At 28.7% G+C, this 21,857-nt stretch overlaps 1 long non-coding RNA gene across 3 annotated transcripts in view; it reads left to right on the forward strand.

Annotated features, from left to right (window-relative positions):
* Positions 1-21,857, forward strand: part of LOC119611627 — a 90,564-nt gene that overhangs the window by 36,566 nt on the left and 32,141 nt on the right. Inside the window, exon 3 of one of the 3 annotated variants that reach the window (XR_005232085.1) lies at positions 6,875-10,514. The exons of the other annotated variants lie outside the window; for them this stretch is intronic. This is a non-coding gene — a long non-coding RNA (uncharacterized LOC119611627). Of the gene's footprint in view, positions 1-6,874; positions 10,515-21,857 lie in introns of those variants that run through there. 3 annotated transcript variants of the gene reach the window in all.

The following is a 21,857-nucleotide window of genomic DNA, read 5'->3' on the forward strand; positions in this document are numbered from 1 at the left end:
GTCTAGTCATAGTCTAGTCTATGTCTAGTCTATAGTCCTAGTCTATCGTCTAGTCTATAGTCTAGTCTATAGTCTAGTCTATAGTCTAGTCTATATCTAGTCTTAGTCTAGTCTAGTCTAGTCTATAGTCTATCTATAGTCTAGTCTATAGTTCTAGTCTATAGTCTAGTCTATAGTCTAGTCTATAGTCTAGTCTATAGTCTAGTCTATAGTCTAGTCTATAGTCTAGTCTATAGTCTAGTCTATATCTAGGTCTATAGTAGTCTATAGTCTAGTCATAGTCTAGTCTATAGTCTAGTCTATAGTCTAGTCTATAGTCTAGTCTATAGTCTAGTCTATAGTCTAGTCTATAGTCTAAGTCTATAGTCTAGTCTATAGTCTAGTCTATAGTCTAGTCTATAGTCTAGTCTATAGTCTAGTCTATAGTCTAGTCTATAGTCTAGTCTATAGTCTAGTCTATAGTCTAGTCTATAGTCTAGTCTATAGTCTAGTCTATAGTCTATAGTCTAGTCTATAGTCTAGTCTATAGTCTAATCTATAGTCTAGTCTATAGTCTAGTCTATAGTCTAGTCTATAGTCTAATCTATAGTCTAGTCTATAGTCTAGCCTATAGTCTATAGTCTAGCCTATAGTCTAGCCTATAGTCTAGTCTATAGTCTAGCCTATAGTCTAATCTATAGTCTAGCCTATAGTCTAGCCTATAGTCTAGTCTATAGTCTAGCCTATAGTCTAGTCTATAGTCTAGCCTATAGTCTAGTCTATAGTCATGTCTATAGTCTAGTCTATAGTCTAGTCTATAGTCTAGTCTATAGTCTAGTCTATAGTCTAGTCTATAGTCTAGTCTATAGTCTAGTCTATAGTCTAGTCTATAGTCTAGTATATAGTCTAGTCTATAGTCTAGTCTATAGTCTAGTCTATAGTCTAGTCTATAGTCTAGTCTATAGTCTAGTCTATAGTCTAGTCTATAGTCTAGTCTATAGTCTAGTCTATAGTCTAGTCTATAGTCTAGTCTATAGTCAACTCTATAGTCTAGTCTATAGTCTAGTCTATAGTCTACTCTATAGTCTAGTCTATAGTCTAGTCTATAGTCTACTCTATAGTCTAGTCTATAGTCTAGTCTATAGTCATGTCTATAGTCATGTCTATAGTCTAGTCTATAGTCTAGTCTAGTCTAGTCTATAGTCTAGTCTATAGTCTAGTCTATTGTCTAGTCTATGGTCTAGTCTATAGTCTAGTCTATAGTCTAGTCTATAGTCTAATCTATAGTCTAGTCTATAGTCTATAGTCTAGTCTATAGTCTAGTCTATAGTCTAGTCTATAGTCTAGTCTATAGTCTAGTCTATAGTCTAGTCTATAGTCTAGTCTATAGTGTAGTCTATAGTCTAGTCTATAGTCTAGTCTATAGTCTAGTCTATAGACTAGTCTATAGTCTAGTCTATAGTCTAGTCTATAGTCTAGTCTATAGTCTAGTCTATAGTCTAGTCTATAGTCTACTCTATAGTCTAGTCTATAGTCTAGTCTATAGTCTAGTCTATAGTCTAGTCTATAGTCTAGTCTATAGTCTAGTCTAGTCTAGTCTATTGTCTAGTCTAGTCTAGTCTATTCTATTGTCTAGTCTAGTCTAGTCTAGTCTATAGTCTAGTCTTTAGTCTAGTCTGTAGTCTAATTCATACTATGTGATTTATGGACTAGCCTAGTTAAGTCTAATCTATATGAAATCTCATCTCCCACCCTCTCTTTTCTGTCTTGCATTGACTTACCGTCAATTATAAAACCCAACAACTCCATTTTAAGTTTACAACTTTATTAGTTCCTTTACCCCTTTCTCCAACTCTGTACACTCTGTTCACTTACTCACAAATCCGTTTGATTGTTTGTAATTTTGTTACAACAAACATTTTAGCAATACTTGTTGTTGTAGTTTGATTTTAATTGTCTTTTAATCTTTTATGTATTGACGTCAGTATTTTGTCTATAATGTTTTTATTTATTAGTTTTTGTTGTTATAGTTTTGTTTGCAGTTGTGATTTTGTTGTTATTTTTTTATAGACAATATTTTTTAATTGGTTGTTGTCGTTAGTACAAAAATATATGTTTTATGTTTAAGTGTGAGAGAGAGAGAGAGAGGAGGAGTAATGACCTTTAATATACATATTTGCATAATGTTGCCATAGTTCTTATTGGAAAGTTGGTGTATGATTAAATGAAGCTACCATATGGTGTCAGAATGAAAATAATTTACAACATTTCCTATTACTTCTGGTATTTAGTGATCAATTTAGCTGATTTGTAATAAAAATATCAATTTAATTTAAAATTTACAATAATTTGTTAATTAACTTGTATAAAACAAGAGTTTAGTTTATTAACTTTCAATATCCATTTCATGTAAATTTTTAATTATTTAATTGGTTTTAGTTTTCTTATCTTGCTTAGTTCATCTTTGTTGTAATTTATTATTACTTTCTGTTAAACTGTTTATTTTTACTTTTGCTTTTCATTTTAGCCATTGTTATTTTCTTTGTTCTATCTCTCTCTTTTTCATTTTAAACTTAACAGTTGTGTACATTTTGTCTGTATGTTTTCTCTCAGTGCATTAAAAATTCTTCTTATACTCCTCTCATGCAAATGCTTTTGTTTGTTTACATTTTTTAGTTGTTATTTAGATATTTTTTTTTTATTATTTTGACTTAATTTTCTCTCAGTGCAATAAATTGCATTACTTTTTTTCTTCTACTTAATTTGTTTGTTTACATTTGTAGTTGTTGTTTTGCCATTTTGTTATTACTTGTTGTTATTATTGTTTAATAATAAAATTTCATTTTATTGGCTATTATTGTTGTTATATTATTCGGGGTTTTTTCATTGTTTTTATTTATCAGTTTAAAATTACATTAAATTGTAAGATAAAAGTGGTTATAAACACAGCCATTGTAGTCTCATGCATCACTTCTTGCTGAATTTAATATAAAAATGATGATGAATTTTGTAATTTTGGAAAGGAAAAGAAGACTAGAAAGTAATGAGTTTGGGTTTTAATATATTTTTTTTTAAATTCAAATAAAATTCACTATTTTGTGCAAAAATTCTGCAGACTAGCCAATTGGCTAGTCTAGTCTATAGACTAGACTACTGACTAGACTATAGACTAAACTATAGACTAGACTATAGACTAGACTATAGACTAGACTATAGACTAGACTATAGACTAGACTATAGACGAGACTATAGACTAGACTATAGACTAGACTATAGACTAGACTATAGACGAGACTATAGACTAGACTATAGACTAGACTATAGACTAGACAATAGACTAGACTATAGACTAGACTATAGACTAGACTTATAGACTAGACTTATAGACTAGACTATAGACTAGACTATAGACTAGACTTATAGACTAGACTTATAGACTAGATTATAGACTAGATTATAGACTAGACGATAGACTAGACTATAGACAAGGCTATAGACTAGACTATAGACTAGACTATAGACTAGATTATAGACCTAGACTATAGACTAGACTATAGACTAGACTATAGACTAGACTATAGACTAGACTATAGACTAGACTAGACTAGACTATAGACTAGACTATAGACTAGACTATAGACTAGACTATAGACTAGACTATAGACTAGACTATAGACTAGACTATAGACTAGACTATAGACTAGACTATAGCTAGACTATAGACTAGACTATAGACTAGACTATAGACTACTAGACTAGACTATAGACTAGACTATAGACTAGACTATAGACTAGACTATAGACTAGACTAGACTAGACTATACTACTAGACTATAGACAGACTAGACTAGACTATAGACTAGACTAGACTAGCTATAGACTAGACTATAGACTAGACTATAGACTAGACTATAGACTAGACTATAGGACTAGACTATGAGACTAGACTATAGACTAGACTATAGACTAGACTATAGACTAGACTATAGACTAGACATAGACTAGACTATAGACTAGACTATAGGACTAGACTATAGACTAGACTATAGACTAGACTATAGACTAGACTATAGACTAGACTATAGACTAGCTATAGACTAGACTATAGACTAGACTATAGACTAGACTATAGACTAGACTATAGACTAGACATAACTAGACTAGACCTAGACTATAGACTAGACTATAGACTAGACTATAGACTAGACTATAGACTAGACTATAGACTAGACTATAGACTAGACTATAGACTAGACTATAGACTAGACTATAGACTAGACTATAGCCTAGCCTATAGACTGACTATAGACTAGACTATAGACTAGACTATAGACTAGACTATAGCCTAGACTATAGACAGACTATAAGACTAGACGACTAGACTAGCCTATAGACTAGACTATAGACTAGACTATAGTACTAGACTATAGACTAGACTATAGACAGACTATAGACTAGACTATAGACTAGACTATAGACTAGACTATAGACTAGACTATAGACTAGACTATAGACTAGCATATAGACTAGCCTATAGACTAGACTATAGACTAGACTATGACTAGACTATAGACTAGACTCTAGACTGACTATAGACTAGACTATAGACTAGACTATAGACTAGACTACAGACTAGACTATAGACTAGACTATAGACTAGGACTATAGACTAGACTATAGACTAGACTATAGACTAGGACTATAGACTAGACTATAGACTAGACTATAGACTAGACTATGACTAGACTATAGACTAGACTATAGACTAGACTATAGACTAGACTATAGGCTAGACTATAGACTAGACTATAGACTGACTATAGACTAGACTATAGACTAGGACTATAGACTAGACTATAGACTAGACTATAGACTAGGACTATAGACTAGCCTATAGATCTAGACTATAGACTAGACTATAGACTAGACTATAGACTAGACTATAGACTAGACTATAGACTAGACTAGACTATAGACTAGACTATAGACTAGACTATAGACTAGACTACAGACTAGACTATAGACTAGACTATAGACTAGACTATAGACTAGACTATAGACTAGGCTATAGACTAGACTATAGACTAGACTATAGACTAGACTATAGACTAGACTATAGACTAGACTATAGACTAGACTATAGACTAGACTATAGACTAGACTATAGACTAGACTATAGACTAGACTATAGACTAGACTATAGACTAGACTATAGACTAGACTATAGACTAGACTATAGACTAGACTATAGACTAGACTATAGACTAGACTATAGACTAGACTATAGACTAGACTATAGACTAGACTATAGACTAGACTATAGACTAGACTATAGACTAGACTATAGACTAGACTATAGACTAGACTATAGACTAGACTATAGACTAGACTATAGACTAGACTATAGACTAGACTATAGACTAGACTATAGACTAGACTATAGACTAGACTATAGACTAGACTATAGACTAGACTATAGACTAGACTATAGACTAGACTATAGACTAGACTATAGACTAGACTATAGACTAGATTATAGACTAGACTATAGACTAGACTATAGACTAGACTATAGACTAGACTATAGACTAGACTATAGACTAGACTATAGACTAGACTATAGACTAGACTATAGACTAGACTATATACTAGACTATATACTAGACTATAGACTAGACTATAGACTAGACTATAGACTAGACTATAGACTAGACTATAGACTAGACTATAGACTAGACTATAGACTAGACTATAGACTAGACTATAGACTAGACTATAGACTAGACTATAGACTAGACTATAGACTAGACTATAGACTAGACTATAGACTAGACTATAGACTAGACTATAGACTAGACTATAGACTAGACTATAGACTAGACTATAGACTAGACTATAGACTAGATTATAGACTAGACTATAGACTAGACTATAGACTAGACTTAGACTAGACTATAGACTAGACTATAGACTAGACTATAGACAAGACTATAGACAGACTATAGACTAGACTATAGACTAGACTAGACTATAGACTAGACTATAGACAAGACTATAGACTAGACTATAGACTAGACTATAGACTAGACTATAGACTAGGACTATATACTAGGACTATAGACTAGACTATAGACTAGACTATAGACTAGACTATGACTAGACTATAGCCTAGACTATAGACTAGACTATAGACTAGACTATAGACTAGACTATAGACTAGACTATAGACTAGACTATAGACTAGACTATAGACTAGACTATAGACTAGACTATAGACTAGGACTGTAGACTATAACTAGACTAGACTATAGACTATAACTAGACTAGACTAGACTAGACTATAGGACTAGACTATAGACTAGACTATAGACTAGACTATAGACTAGACTATAGACTAGACTATAGACTAGACTATAGACTAGACTATAGACTAGACTATAGACTAGGCTATAGACTAGAATAGACTATAGACTAGACTGTAGACTAGACTATAGAATAGACTATAGGCTAGACTATAGACTAGACTATAGACTAGACTATAGACTAGACTTATAGACTAGACTTATAGACTAGACTATAGACTAGACTATAGACTAGACTATAGACTAGACTATAGACTAGACTTATAGACTAGACTTATAGACTAGACTATAGACTAGACTATAGACTAGACTTATAGACTAGACTTATAGACTAGACTATAGACTAGACTATAGTCTATAGTCTGTTCCATTGTTAAGTCTATAGTCTGGCTTATTGTTTAGTCTAGTCTTTCTAGTCTATTTTATAATCAGGTCCAAATACGCCATTTTATATCGTGCGAAATTTGTATTTAAAATAAATATTATTTATTATATTTTAATTAATTTTTTAATTTTCTTCTGTTTATTTGCAGGTATGTGTTAAATTTTTTAAAGTCGCAATATGTTTTTGCTTTTGTCATCTTATTAATTTATTCTGGATTTAATGGGGATATTTTTATTTTGGAATTTGAAAAAAGGTAAGTCATTATTAATTAATTAGAGCTGGTTACAAAAAATACAAAAATGCGGTAATAATGATTTAATGAAAGCAACATTGTTGCTTAAAAAAACAAGTCAAAGTTATTTAAGGTATTTTTAATGATAATAAATTGTTAAAAAAAAAAAAGTTGTTAAATACTCACAAAACAGCATTTGAAATGTTTTATGTTTATTGATCTCTCTATATTACTCTTTCTCAGCTATTCAACTAATGATGTTGCCATATTACATTTTCTATTAAACTGTCAACAGTTTTCACACCTTATCCTTTTTACAGCATACTTTATTGTGCTACCATACTGCTTTGCTTACTAGCGGTATTTAAGTGTTACCACTTGTTATTTTTTTACTGCTTTTTTTTATAAAATTGTTATATATCCCCTTTAAACTTGTAGTTTTTATTACTGACATAACTTTCCTTTCTATTTTTAACCAAATTTTATTATGTAAAAATTTGTTTTCTTTTTTCACATGTTTTTTATAGTTTTGTTTTACTTTATTATAATTTATGTCATTAAAAACATGATTTTCATTTTGCAAAGTTATTTCTGTTGGTTTGTAGTTTACCATTTCATGTTCCCATTTCTAACCATGACCTTTTCCATTTATCTTTATATTGTACTTGGGAAGGGATATATTACACACATATACTTTGTTAATTTCTGTTACAAATATAGAAAAAAAAACTATAAATTTATAGTTTTTTTATGACAACATTGTTTTCAACAATTCCTTGATTTTATGATTATTATTAAAACTGTATACTGACAGACTTCCTTAAACGTATACTCGTTGCTTGGTGGTTGTTTGCTTGGCGACGTCTTGGATTTATAAAGGTTAGAAGAAATATTTCTTGTAAATTAAAATGAAATAATAAATAGTTGTAATAATATATAGTTTTGTTTAGTACATGAAAAGGTTAAAGAGAAGTGAACACACCTTTAACCCCATACAAAAGGTTAAAGGTTATTTAAAGTTTAAAGAAAATGTTGAAATGTTTGTTTTAACGAAATCAAAGCAAATTTTTTATAACATTTTTAAAAGGAAATATGTCTCTTTTCTAAAGGAAACTTGTTTGAATTGCCAGCAACTGTTTCAAAGAAAATTTCCAACAACTAGCAGCAACTTTTTAAAGATAACTTGTTCAAGCATGACAAATTTTCTAAAGGAAACTACCATCAATTGTCAAAATCTTTTCTAAAGAAAACTTCCACTAAATGGCGGCAACTTTTCTAAACTACTATTGTTGGCAGCAACTTTATTAAAGTTGAAATGGCAGCAACTTATCTTAAGAAAACTTCCATTGCAAGCAATTTCTTTAAAGAAAACTCGTACCAATTGTCAGCAATTTTTGTAAAGAAAATATGCTCCAATTGGCAGCAATTTATATAATTAAAATTGCCATAAATAGGAAGCAACTTTTCTAAAGAAAAAATTCCACCAAGAAGCAGCATCTTTTCTAAAGATAATTGTTACCGATTAGCAGCAATTACCTAAAGGAAATTGCTACATTTGTAAAGACAATTGCTACCAATTGGCAGCAACTTTTCTAAAGATAACTTGTCTTCAATTGAAAGCAACTTTTCTATATAAACCTTTCCTCTAATTGACAGCAACTTTCGTTAAAGAAAACTTCAAACAATTGCAGCAAATTTTCTAAATAGAACTTGTATTCGATTGAAAGCAACTTTTCTAAAGAAAACTTGCCTCCAATGGTCGAATCTTGCTTCAAATTGGCAGCAACTTCTCTAAAAAAAACATTCTTCAATTGACAGCAACTTTCTAAAGAAAATGTCCAACAATTGCCAGCAATTTTTCTTATCAAACTTGTCTTCGATTGGCCGCGCAAACTTTCGAAAGAAAACTTCTAACAATTGGCAGCAACTTTTTCAAAGGAAACTTCCACGAAATGCCAGCGACTTTTCAATTCTTCTTACAACAGTTGGTAGCAAAATAAGGTTAAATCCATTAAAATTACATTTGATTTCTTTAAATACAAAAACAATTTCTTAGAAATAATGATTCAAATCCAAAGATATCGCTAAAGATTGAGAAATTATCAATTTATTGCTTTAAACAAATATTGGATAATTTCCACTAATAGGTTGATCTACAAAACGATCACAAACTTTTCTATAAAACGATCACAAACTTTTCTACAAAACGATCACAAACTTTTTCATAAAACTATCACTCACTTTCTATAGGAGAAATTTAATCAGCAAAACGAACACAAACTTTTCTATATAGAAAAGTTTATCTACAAAACGATACGAAGCCATGTTAATCTACAAAATGATCACTAACATTTCTATACAGAAAGTGGTAGATCAACAAAACGATCAACTATTCTGCTCTAAGCCAAGTTGATCTACAATATGATCACTAACTCTTCTATGCGATCACTAACCTTTCCATACAGAATGTCGTAGATCAACAAAAAGATCAACCATTCTTCTCTAAGCCAAGTTGATCTACAAAATGATCACAAACTTCTTTCCTGTGCGAAAAAGTAGATATACAGAATGATCACCAACTTTTCTATACAGACAAATTGATCTACAAAATGATCACAAAACTTTCTATAAAGAAAAGTTAATCTACAAAATGATCACACATCTACAAAACGATCATTAACTTTTCTATAAGAAAAATTGATCTACAAAACGATCACAAACGTTTCCATGCGAAAAGGTAGTTCAGTTAAACGATCAGAAACTTTTCTATATGGAAAAGTTGATCTACAAAACGTGGACAAAGTTTTCTATACGAAAAAATAGATCCACAAAACGATCAACTATTCTATTTGAAGACAAGCTGAACTACAAAACGATCACAAACTTTTCTATACGAAATCAAGTTAATCTACTTAATGATCACAAACTTTTCTATAAGAGAAATTGATCTACAAAACGATCACAAACGTTTCCTTGCGAAAAAGTAGATCTACTAAACGATCACAAATGAGTATAAAATCTTATAGCCAAATGACGTTTGGTATTTCTTAGGAAACATTTAAAACAATACGAATATCGGGAATTTTCTTTAAAAATAAGAAGTCTATATAATGGTTCTGTTGGAAAAATCGCCAGCAGTTGTTAACATAGATTAATAAGCAATACTTCGAAAGAATATTTAAAAGAAAAAATTGAAAATTTCGAGGAAACTAAGAACATTTTCTGATTACAAAATGGTTTATCCAAAGGAAGTGAAACGTTGGCCATCAAAAGATAACTACCAGGAGGAATTTATAATGTGGATTAAACTTAAATTTAGAATTTGAAGAAAAATCAACTAAGATTTACCAAAAAAAAGTGTTAGAACTACTCGAAAGGCCTCGTGAAATATAATCAACATATTCCCCTCATGAAGATTTCAGTAGTTTTAAAGAATGTTTTAATTTATTAAAATTTTTATCAAAAATATTTTTTTAATCTAAATATCCAACTTTGTTGCACAAACATTAACATTAAACTAGACTCAAGTTGCTAAAAATTAAATCAAAATGTTTATCCCTTTGCATCGGCTATAGTTTTCCATAGTGTTTGACTGTAATAATTGGGTCTGTCGATAAATCATAGATTTCAAATGGCAAAGTACGTCTGAGATTTTAAGTGAATTTAGGCAACAGAATGTTTTTTTTATAAAAAAGCTTTTCTTGATAAAGAGAATTTATAAAAATGAGAGCAATTCTTTTAAGTTGCTGACAATTGAAGAAAGTTTTCTTTAGAGCAAGTTTTCTTTCATAAATGAAATTGAAATCACGAATGTTTTGAAAGAATTGATAACCATTTTGAATACAACTTTCAAAAGGGAACGTTGATCGTTTCCCGAGCAACTTTTCTTAAGCAAAGTTGATAATTTTCTAGAGCAACTTTTCTCAGGGAAGCAACTTTTCTAAGCAAATGTTGTTCGTTTTAAGTGCAACTTTTCTAAGTAAAAGTTGTTCATTTTGAGAGCAACTTTTCTATAGAAAATTTATCGTTTTGAGAGCAACTTTTCTAACCAAAAGTTGTTCCTTTTTGAGAACATTGTGTCAAGAGAAACTTTTCTTAAGAAAAGTTGTTAAAATTCACAGCAACTTCATGTTTTTAAGAGCGAGGGAGAGTGGGACAGAGAGAGGGAGAGAGAGCGTGAAAATTTATCAAGAACTCTTAGCTTGTAATCAAAATTCGGTTGTTTAATTTGACCTTTAAACTTAGCCATACTAACTAACTTGTAGTCTTGATAACTGATTTTTGTCACAATTATTTATTTATCTTCATTCGTCAAATATTAGGTTATATCAGTATGAAATCTATAATCGATCCTAGGGAAAGATTTTTAAACAATAATATCATCTTTTATAAAGTCTTCATAAGTTTTTTATTCTATTGTTTTAGTTTGTCTACATAGGAAAAGTATATTTATTAACTAAACTTATTTATTTGTATTTATTTATTTATTTTTTTCAAAAATAAAGTAACTATTTTGTATCAAAACTAGTAAAATCTAATTGTTTTATTAAATTTTTAGTAAATAAAGTTTATAACTTATGCCCTTTTTGCCTTAAACCTAAATAGTACTTCAACTATTTTTGACATTATTTATTTACATCACCATCACATTCATATTCATTAGATGTAAAGCAGACCCCTCCTCCCTCCAAAAACCTAAAGGATCTTTGTCATATCACACTACTTTATTACTGCAGTATTCATATAATGAATATATAAGAGTTCATATTTTTACTGCGGCTGTTAAATTTTTTTTGCATTTTTTTTTTTGTTAACCAAGTGCTCAAAAAAATATTCAAGTGCATAGAAAAAAATGCTAAAATAAAAGTTATGAACAACTGCATAAGTTGCTGGCATGAAAAACAACAACTAGAACAACGAAATATTAGCGCCATTTTTAACACTTTTATGAATAACAATTTATATGCAAAAAAATAAAAAATACTGAAAAAAAGAAATAGTGATTCTTTGTTAACTAGACCAAAGAGCATACTATAGACTAGACTATAGATTAGACTATAGATTAGACTATAGATTAGACTATAGACTAGACTATAGACTAGACTATAGACTAGACTATAGACTAGACTATAGACTAGACTATAAACTAGACTATAGACTAGACTATAGACTAGACTATAGACTAGACTATAGACTAGACTATAGACTAGACTATAGACTAGACTATAGATTAGACTATAGACTAGACTATAGACTAGACTATAGACTAGACTATAGACTTGACTATAGACTAGCCTATAAACTAGACTATAGACTAGACTATAGACTAGACTATAGACTAGACTATAGACTAGACTATAGACTAGACTATAGACTAGACTATAGACTAGACTATAGACTAGACTATAGACTAGACTATAGACTAGACTATAGACTAGACTATAGACTAGACTATAGACTAGACTATAGACTAGACTATAGACTAGACTATAGAACTAGACTATAGACTAGACTATAGACCTAGACTATAGACTAGACTAACACTAGATTATAGACTAATTATAGACTAGACTATAGACTAGACTATAGACTAGACTATAGACTAGACTATAGACTAGACTATAGACTAGACTATAGACTAGACTATAGACTAGACTATAGACTAGACTATAGACTAGACTATAGACTAGACTATAGACTAGACTATAGACTAGACTATAGACTAGACTATAGACTAGACTATAGACTAGAACTATAGACTAGACTATAGACTAGACTATAGACTAGACTATAGACTAGACTATAGACTAGACTATAGACTAGACTATAGACTAGACTATAGACTAGACTATAGACTAGACATAGACTAGACTATAGACTAGACTATAGACTACTAATAGACTAGACTAGACTATAGACTAGACCATAGACTAGACTATAGACTAGACTATAGACTAGACTATAGACTAGACTATAGACTAGACCTATAGACTATAGACTAGACTAGACTAGACCATAGACTAGACTATAGACTAGACTATAGACTAGACCATAGACTAGACTATAGACTAGACTATAGACTAGACTATAGACTAGACTATAGACTAGACTATAGACTAGACTATAGACCAGACTATAGACTAGACTATAGACTAGACTATAGACTAGACTATAGACCAGACTATAGACTAGACTAGACTATAGACTAGACTATAGACTAGACTATAGACTAGACTATAGAATAGACCATAGACTAGACTATAGACTAGACTATAGACTAGACCATAGACTAGACTATAGACTAGACTATAGACTAGACTACAGACTAGACTATAGACTAGACTATAGACTAGACTATAGACTAGACTAAAGACTAGACTATAGACTAGACTATAGACTAGACTATAGACTAGACTATAGACTAGACTATAGACTAGACTATAGACTAGACTATAGACTAGACTATAGGCTAGACTATAGACTAGACTATAGACTAGACCATAGACTAGACTATAGACTAGACTATAGACTAGACTATAGACTAGACTATAGACTAGACTATAGACTAGACTATAGGCTAGACTATAGACTAGACTATAGACTAGACCATAGACTAGACTATAGACTAGACTATAGACTAGACTATAGACTAGACCTATAGACTAGACTATAGACTAGACTATAGACTAGACTATAGACTAGACTATAGACTAGACTATAGACTAGACTATAGACTAGACTATAGACCAGACTATAGACTAGACTATAGACTAGACTATAGGCTAGACTATAGACTAGACTATAGACTAGACTATAGACTAGACTATAGACTAGACTATAGACTAGACTATAGACTAGACTATAGACTAGACTATAGACTAGACTATAGACTAGACTATAGACTAGACTATAGACTAGACTATAGACTAGACTATAGACTAGACTATAGACTAGACTATAGACTAGACTATAGACTAGACTATAGACTAGACTATAGACTAGACTATAGACTAGACTATAGACTAGACTATAGACTAGACTATAGACTAGACTATAGACTAGACTATAGACTAGACTATAGACTAGACTATAGACTAGACTATAGACTAGACTATAGACTAGACTATAGACTAGACCTATAGACTAGACTATAGACTAGACTATAGACTAGACTATAGACTAGACTACTAGACTAGACTAGACTATAGACTAGACTATAGACTAGACTATAGACTAGACTATAGACTAGACTATAGACTAGGACTATAGACTAGACTATAGACTAGACTATAGACTAGACTATAGACCTAGACTATAGACTAGACTATAGACTCTGACTATGACTAGACTATAGACTAGACTATAGACTAGACTATAGACTAGACTATAGACTAGACTATAGACTGACTATAGACTAGACTATAGACTAGACTATAGACTAGACTATAGACTAGACTATAGACTAGACTATAGACTAGACCTACTAGACTTAGACTTATAGGACTAGACTATAGACTAGACTATAGACTAGACTATAGACTAGACTATAGACTAAGACTATAGACTAGACTAATAGACTAGACTATAGACTAGACTATAGACTAGACATAGACTAGACTATAGACTAGACTATAGACTAGACTATAGACTAGACTATAGACTAGACTAGACTATAGACTAGACTATAGACTAGACTATAGACTAGACTATAGACTAGACTATAGACTAGACTATAGACTAGACTATAGACTAGACTATAGACTAGACTATAGACTAGACTATAGACTAGACTATAGACTAGACTATAGACTAGACTATAGACTAGACTATAGACTAGACTATAGACCAGACTATAGACTAGACTATAGACTAGACTATAGACTAGACTATAGACCAGACTATAGACTAGACTAGACTATAGACTAGACTATAGACTAGACTATAGACTAGACTATAGAATAGACCATAGACTAGACTATAGACTAGACTATAGACTAGACCATAGACTAGACTATAGACTAGACTATAGACTAGACTACAGACTAGACTATAGACTAGACTATAGACTAGACTATAGACTAGACTAAAGACTAGACTATAGACTAGACTATAGACTAGACTATAGACTAGACTATAGACTAGACTATAGACTAGACTATAGACTAGACTATAGACTAGACTATAGGCTAGACTATAGACTAGACTATAGACTAGACCATAGACTAGACTATAGACTAGACTATAGACTAGACTATAGACTAGACTATAGACTAGACTATAGACTAGACTATAGGCTAGACTATAGACTAGACTATAGACTAGACCATAGACTAGACTATAGACTAGACTATAGACTAGACTATAGACTAGACCATAGACTAGACTATAGACTAGACTATAGACTAGACTATAGACTAGACTATAGACTAGACTATAGACTAGACTATAGACTAGACTATAGACTAGACTATAGACTAGACTATAGACTAGACTATAGGCTAGACTATAGACTAGACTATAGACTAGACTATAGACTAGACTATAGACTAGACTATAGACTAGACTATAGACTAGACTATAGACTAGACTATAGACTAGACTATAGACTAGACTATAGACTAGACTATAGACTAGACTATAGACTAGACTATAGACTAGACTATAGACTAGACTATAGACTAGACTATAGACTAGACTATAGACTAGACTATAGACTAGACTATAGACTAGACTATAGACTAGACTATAGACTAGACTATAGACTAGACTATAGACTAGACTATAGACTAGACTATAGACTAGACTATAGACTAGACTATAGACTAGACTTAGACTAGACTATAGACTAGACTATAGACTAGACTATAGACTAGACCTATAGACTAGACTATAGACTAGACTAGACTATAGAATATAGAATAGACTATAGAATAGACTATAGACTACACTAGACTATAGTCTATTCTATAGTCTAGTCTATAGTCTACCCTATAGTCTAGTCTATATCCTATAGTCTAGTCTATAGTTTACTAAATATTGTAGTCTATAATCTATTATATAGTCTAGTCGCGAAACGACTGCAGTATATCAAAAATTTACTGAAAAGGGTACTTACTGTATTTTCCATGCCTGCTGACACACGTCATTAGAATGGTGTCAACCTGGGCTGTTTGTTGATATGTGTTGGTATGCCACAAAACGCACTCTAGCACCCAAATTCTATAACCAATTATTCTATATATTTTTTCGCTTTTTTTTTTTATTTTGTACATAAAATATAAACGACCTAAGCCGGTACACACTTGTACGAGTAGTTTTTTTGTTAAGTCTATATGGAATAGTTACATGTAGTATTAAGTAGTTGTTGTTGCTGTTGTAGTGTCAGTTAAATAAGTAAAAGTTGTTGGTGGGTTCAAAATTGAGGTCGTCATTAGTTGGTTTAACTTGGGTATGTACAATGTATGAAATGAATAAAACGCGTTCTTTTTTTTCAACATTCTTTTTTTTATTTTAAGCGTATTTTATAATTGAGGTTAGTGTGTAATAGAGAGAGATACTTAACAAAAAAAAAAAAAACATGTATATAGTTTATATAAAAGATATGTAAATTTTGTGGGTTTATTTTTCTACTTTTTACTTTCTGCTTGAGTTGCTGGAAAATAAAGTAGTAAGTAGTTGTTAATAAGTCTTTGAATTTATTATAATTTGAGGTTAAACATCATTCATTAATTGTGGCAACTCTATGTTTATAATGCAACACTTACAATGTTACTCTCACACATTTGATGCTCTCGTATTGGCAAAATGTAAACAAACCAAATAAAAACAAAATTAACAGTAAAGAAAATGTCTACTTGTCAACCTCATGTTGTTTGGGTTGATGATGAAGCCAAACAAATGTTTAAACAACAATTTTTTTTTGTATTTTTTGTTGTTTTTTGCAATTATTTCTATTAATAATTAATTAAAAATTTTATTTATTTTTATTTTCATACAAATGATGTCATTATTTATAGAGGTTTTTTGTTTGCTTTTAAACAACTTTTAATACTTTTTGACTTAATAATTTATAGACAAGTGCTTAAAATTATTATTAATTTTTATCTTTCAGTTATTTAATTGTTAATGTTTTAGTTATTTGTTTATTATTATTTATAATTAATCTTTTAAAACTTTTAGCAGTGGTTAATAACCCTTTAAAAAACATGTTTAATTATATGACATTTGAAGTTTAATTTTGACAGTTTGTATAAAGATAAAAAGAAATAGTTAAATGACAGTTGTAATTAATAATGTTAATTAAGCTTTAATTAAACATTTTTAACCAAAAATCTGGTTTGATTAACTATTAAAATTAAAAAAAAAATTTGATTTTCTGTTTAAAAATGTTTATAGAGGTGGCTTTACTTATTTCATTAAAACTTCTGATTTAGTTAAGCGATTAAATTGGAAAAAATTTTAAAAAAATTCTTAATTAAATTAACTTTTAATCTAGCTAACTAATTTTTTCAACAATGCATTTATTTTAAGGTTAAGTTAAACATAAAAAGAAAATTTCAAATTATATTAAAAAGTTTTTCATATTTAAAAATTTACCAAAAATTGCAAATGAACTAAAATTTAAATCTAATATCTAATATATAAAGATAAAAGTGTAACAAATAAAACGAGATATTTAACATTAAAATCGGATGAAAGATATAGATTTTATGAACAAATAAGTGATTATACCATATATTGCCTTTTTGAAAAGGCAATATTAAAAAAGGTTTAATTTTTAAAAATTCATCAAAAATCGAATATGGCCTAAAATTAAAATCTTATATATAGGACATAAAGATCAGAGTGTTACAAATTAAATGAGATTTATAACAATAAAATCGGTTTAAAATTATAGATTTTATGATTAGATAAGTCATTATATAAAATTTTGCAGAAAAGGAAATATTGAAAGATTTTTAATTTTTAAAAATTCATCAAAAATCGTAATCGACCCAAAATAAGAATCTAATTTTAGGGACTTGAAGGTCAATGTGTTAAAAATAAAATGAGATATATAACAATAAAATCGGTTAAAAAATATAGATATTATGATCACATAAGTCATTATACCATATTTTGCAGAAAAATCAATATTGAAAAATTTTTAATTTTCAAAAATTCATCAAAAATCAAAAATGGCCTAAAATTAAAATCTTATATATAGGACATAAATAAAATCGGTTGAAAAATGTAGAGTTTATGATCAGATAAGTCAGTATACAATATTTTGCAGAAAAGGCAATATTGAAAAATTTTTAAATTTTAAAAATTCATAAAAAAATCTAAATTCACCCAAAATAAGAATCTATTTTTAGGGACTTGAAGGTTAATGTGTTATAAATAGTAAGAGATATATGTCAATAAAATCGGTTGATCAATATAGATATTATGGTCACATAAGTGATTATACCATATTATGATGAAAAATCAATATTGAAAAATTTTTAATTTTTAAAAATTCATCAAAAACCGAAATCGGCCCAAAATAAGAATCTAATTTTAGGGTCTTGAAGGTCAATGTGTTAAAAATAAAATGAGATATATAACAATAAAATCGGTTTAAAATTATAGATTTTATGATCAGATAAGTCATTTTGCAATATTTTGTAGAAAAATCAATATTGAAAAATTTTTAATTTTTAAAAATTCATCAAAAATCGAAATCGGTCCAAAATAAGAATCTAATTTTAGGGACTTGAAGGTCGATGTGTTAAAAATAAAATGAGATATATAACAATAAAATCGGTTAAAAAATATAGTTTTTATGATCACACAAGTGATTAGGTATAGGATATTTTGCAGAAAAGGCAATATTGAAAAATGTTTAATTTTAAAAAATTCATTAAAAATCGAAAATTACCCAAAATAAGAATCTAATTTTAGGCATTTGAAGGTCTAAGTGTTATAAATTAAAAGAGATATATAACAATAAAATTGCTTGATAAATATAGATTTTATGATCAATTTAGTGATTATACCATATTTTGCAGAAAATTTAACATAGAAAAATTTTTAATTTTTAAAAATTCTTAAAAAATCGAAAACCGAACAAAATGCTTAAATTGTTTTTAGAGCTTAAAGCTTATTATGTGACAAACAAAATAAGCTTTATTGTGTTTAGATCGCTGAATAAATAAGGATTTTATTTACTATTAACTAATGTTATCACATTTTATTAGAATTGAAAAAGGGAAAAAATGTTTAATTTTTAAAAATTCATAAAAAATCGAAAACTAACAGAAAACAGTTAATAATGTAAGTTATCAAAGCTTAAGAGGTAGCAAATAAAATGAGATATATTTTATTAAAAAAGCTTAATAAATAATGATTTTATATAAGATTAAGTGTCAAAATCTCTTGATTTTTTTATCCTTTTATAACATTTCTTTTTATTTTACAATTCAAAATTCATTCTTTATTATTAGAATAAAAAAAAGCAAAAACAATTTTAATTATAACATTGTAAAATGTTTTCTAAACATTTTACATTCTTGTGAGCTTTTTCAACTCTTTTGAAAATTTTTCTGTTGACTCATTAAAATTGAATAAATAATAACAATTTTGTTTTTGTTTTTTTTGAGAAATTAATTAGAAAAGTTAAGTAAACAAAAAAATGTAACAAAAACAACAACAATGTTTAAATAATTAAAGAAATAGAGAAAAGTATAGGCTTATACATATATAGAGAGAGAAGTAGTGTAAGTGTTTATAAGTATGATTAAGAATTGTTGTTAATCTCTAGACTAAATCTTCTAATAATTAAAATAGAAATTATTGTTATTGTCAACAATAGAATTAATAATGAGAAATATACATATTTCTCAGCTTCATATACCAACTAGAAGTGTAATAGAATAAATTATAGAAAAAAATACATATTTTAATTAGATATCGTGGTTAAGCAAAATAAAACGATATATATTTTAATAAAATCGGTTGATTTATATAGATTTTATGATCAAATAAGTGATTATACTATATTTTGCAGAAAAAGCAACATTGAAAAATTTTCAATTTTTAAAAATTAATGAAAAATTTAAAAAGGCCCAAAATAAGAATCTAATTTTAGGGGCTGAAAAGTCAATGTGTTATAAATAAAACGAGATATATAACAATAAAATCGGTTGATAAATATAGATTTTATGATCAAATAAGTGATTATACTATATTTTGCAGAAAAGGCAACATTGAAAAATTCTTGAAAAATCTAAAATAACCCAAAATGAGAATCTAATTTTAGGGACTTAAAGTTCAATGTGTTACAAATAAAACGAAATATATAACATTAAAATCGGTTGATAAATAGAGATTTTGTGCTCGAATTAGGGATTATACTACATTTTGCAGAAAAGCCTATAAAAGAAAAATTTTGTAATTTTTAAAAATTCATTAAAAATCGAAAATGATCTAAAAAGAGAATCTAATTTTGGGGACTTAAAGTTCAATGTGTTATCAATAAAACGAGATATATAACAATTAAATCGCTGGTTAAATATAGATTTTATGATCAAATAAGTGATTATACTAATTTAGCAGAAAAAGCAACAATGAAAAATTTTCAATATTTAAAAATTAATGAAAAATCAAAAATGACCCAAAATGAGAATCTAATTATAGGGACTTAAAGTTCAATATGTTACAAATAAAACTAGATATATAACATTAAAATCAGTTGATAAATAGAGATTTTGTGCTCAAATTAGGGATTATACAATATTTTGCAGAAAAGCCTATAAAAGAAAAATTTTGTAATTTTTAAAAATTCATTAAAAATCGAAAATAATCTAAAAAGAGAATCTAATTTTGGGGACTTAAAGTTCAACGTGTTATTAACAAAACGAGATATATAACAATAAAATCGGTTGAAAAATATAGATTTCATGATCAAATAAGTAATTATACTATATTTTGCAGAAAAGTTAACATTGAAAAATTTTGTAATTTTTAAAAATTCATTAAAAATCGAAAATGATCTAAAAAGATATTCTAAATTTAGGGACTTAAAGTTGAATGTGTTTTAAATTAAACGAGATATAAATCAATAAAATCGGTTGAATAGTATAGATTTTGTGATCAAAAAAGTGTTTATACCACATTCCGCAAAAAAGTAACATTGAAAAATGTTGTAATTTTTAAAAATTCCTGAAAAATGCAAAATTACCCAAAATTAAAATGTAATGTTTGAGGTCTAAAGGTCAAAGTGTTACAAATAAAACAAGATATTTAACAATAAAATCGGTTAATAAATAATGATTTTTTGAGCAAATAAGAGTTTTTACTATATTTTGCAGAAATGACTATATAGGAAAATTTTGAAATTTTAAAAAATTTCAATAAAAATCGAAAATCATCTAAAATTAAAATCTAATTTTAGGGACTTAAAGGTCAAAGTGTTATAAATAAAACGAGATATATAACAACTAAATCGGTTGATAAATATAGATTTTATGACAATACTAGTTAGTGTTGCCAATTAAAGATGTCATTATATGTTGTTTAGTTTTATTGGGTTCTAAAAAGAATTTAATAAATTTTCTGAAAAAGTTATAATAAAATATCAAAAAAATATTTTAATGCCCTCTATAAAGGGAGGATCAAAAACTACTGGTTAAGAGATTTTAGTTTCATAAAGCTATATTATATTTAAACAAACTTAAAGGCAATGACATATAAAATAAACCAGCTTAATATTAAGACAACAAAAGGGGGGAAACATTAAGCTAGAGACTTGAAGCCCCCGGTCTTCTTAAAAAAAAAACAAATTTCTGTCTTTCTGTAACAGTATATCTTAAAAAAATGTTGAGTTTTTTTAAGAAGAATAAAAGGTTTCGTATGATTTCAAAAGGGGGCTTAAGTG

The sequence above is a fragment of the Lucilia sericata genome, unplaced genomic scaffold (genome assembly GCF_015586225.1).
Source record: "Lucilia sericata isolate MDLA Ls3-8-SP2 unplaced genomic scaffold, ASM1558622v1 Contig001497F_arrow, whole genome shotgun sequence".
NCBI lineage: Eukaryota > Metazoa > Arthropoda > Insecta > Diptera > Calliphoridae > Lucilia > Lucilia sericata.